This window comes from Cynara cardunculus, unplaced genomic scaffold, assembly GCF_001531365.2.
Source record: "Cynara cardunculus var. scolymus isolate 2C unplaced genomic scaffold, CcrdV1 Un_Scaffold_3980, whole genome shotgun sequence".
NCBI lineage: Eukaryota > Viridiplantae > Streptophyta > Magnoliopsida > Asterales > Asteraceae > Cynara > Cynara cardunculus.
This window is the reverse complement of record NW_020201699.1, coordinates 24,301-27,000: the sequence shown is the minus strand read 5'-3', so window position 1 is coordinate 27,000 and position 2,700 is coordinate 24,301.

Genomic DNA, 2,700 nt, shown 5'->3' with positions numbered 1-2,700 from the left:
TCAAGAAAAATCTGTTTGACTCAGGCGTATATATGGAGCATCCTCCTCAGGTTACAACAACCTGAGAGAGCCGACTTAGACTATAGCCAAACCTTGTGAGAATACTAGTTAGATTGAGAATTTCTTGTTACTTTCTTCTCATCTAATAAAAGCATCCGACGTATTCAAAGTCATATTGTGTTCTTATCTTTTTTGAATATTTCATTTGACCTTTCAGTTACACTGCTTTTCACTCCATTCATATCCATTCAACTGTGTTTTCTGATATTAAAAGAATCTGGGTTCCAACAATATATGTATAACTTTTAAAGACTGCACCTATTTAACTACCAAAAGTATCATATTTGGATTCATCAAAGCATTTGTAATTTCACGTTAAAATGCACTTTAATAGAAGATAAATACAGCAACACATAATCAGCTTCCAAAATTATGATCACATCCTTCTCCACACAAAATACAAGTTCACTCCTCACTTTCTTTCTAAAAATGCAAGTCTCAAATCACTACTCAAAATTTTCCCTTTTATACACTTGCCCAAAATAAGCGACGGGTTTAATATATTTAAAAATCCCACCCCTTTTCACACACACAAATATATATATATACACACACACACACACACATATATATATATATATATGTATCATGGATTTTAATAAACAATTAATCATTTTAACCGAATAATCACATAACCAAATAATTACTGACCAAATTTCAAAATCACCCCAAATTATATAACTGGAACCTGTTATCACACGTTCCTTAGAGAGAAATATACATTTGAATAAGAGTTCAATGATATATTGAGAAACACATAATCATTTCACTTGTAGTACTGAGTAATGCTTAGCGCTGAGAAGGTTAATCCTCAACGTTCAACATTCCAACGTTCATCAAGAGGTTTTGTATACAGGTCAGCTAGTTGGTACAAAGTGAAGTTCAATATCATCATTCATAACATAATATTGGATCTCTATATGTTTGGATTTAGAGTGAAGTACATGATTATTTGCAATAGCAATAGCATTAGTGTTATCACAATTGATAGGGATCTTTGAGAGCTGGAGGTTGTAGTCACTGAGCTGGTTTTTCATCCAAAGAATTGGGTACAACAACTTCCAGTGATTAAATATTCATCTTTAACAGTTGATGTGGACATTGAGTTTTGCTTTTTGCTTGTCCAGCTTACCAACTTTCCACCAAGAAGCCGAGAGCCTCCTGTAGGGCTCATTTTGTCTACTTTGCATCCTGCAAAATCAGTATTTACATATCCTATTAGGTCAAAACCTGAGTGTTTAGGATACCAAAGGCCCACATCAAGAGTACCCTTCAGATATCTGAAAATACGCTTTACAGTGATAAGATGAAATTCTTTGGGTTCAACTTGATATCGTGCATAGAGACAAGTGGAGTACATGCTATCGGGTCGGCTAGCTGTGAGATACAACAAGGAGCCAATCATTCCCCTGTAGGTGGTAGCGTTCATAGGTTTCCTATTAGGGTCCTTGTTCAGTGTTAAAGAAGGTGCCATGGGAGTTTTCAGAGATGAGTCGTTGGTTAAGTCAAATTTCTTTAACATATCCTTGGCAAATTTACTCTGGTTTATAAATATTTCTTTGTCGGATTGCTTAACCTGAAGACGAGAAAATATGTCAGTTCTCTCATCATGCTCATCTTGTACTCTTTCTTCATGCGTTCAGAGAATCAAACACATAAAAAGGGATTCATGGATCCAAATATAATATCATCGACATATATTTGAACAAGAATGATGTGACCCTTGACTTTCCTAAGAAATAGGGTTTGGTCAATCTTTCCATGTTCAAATTTCTCAGAGATAAGAAATGAAGAAAGGGTGTCATAGCAGGCACAAGGAGCCTGTTCTAACCCATAAAGATCTTTTTCCAGTCGATATCCATGATTTGGATACTTAGAGTCAGGGAACCCTGGAGGTAGTTCAATATAAACTTCTTCAAGAAATTTTTCATTATGGGCAACATAGGCTAGAAAGAGTTGAATTTCTTCGGGTCTAGCAATTGGTGCAAAGATTTCATCATAATTGGTTCCTTCTTCTTGTTTGTATCCCTAAGAAACAAGTCGAGCCATTTTGCGGGTTGCAACGCCTTGCTTATCCAACTTGTTTCAATACACCTATTGTGTGCCTATAACAGTTTTATTGGATGGGCGTGGGACAAGGTACCATATTTTGTTTATATCAAACTCAATGGATTCTTCTTACATAGGGTCACCTAACTTCGGTCAGTGATAGCCTCATTGATTTTCTTGGGTTCAACTACAGAAAGAAAGTTGACAAATAGATAGATATTACCTAGACCACGTCAAGTCTGAATACCTGCATTTGGCTCACCGAGATTTTTATCGATGGGATGATTCTTCGTCCATCGTTGTGCTGGTAGATGACTTGAGCTATCATCTTATGATATTAGAGGCTCAGGTATAGAGGAAGAGGATAAGAAACTTTTCTGCATTTACTTGAATTGCTAAAGGAGCTCAGTTAGGGATTCATCAACCGAGAGAGGTTAAGTGACTGAAGGATCAATATTTGAAGTAAAGGGTGGTAAGTGACTAATGAGAATGGCCACAGTCCCTGAAGAGGATTCAACTTCGTTATTAGTCATGCCAGGGATAATATATGGATCATCATCAGCTTTAGGAAGATCGACATTTAGTTGATTG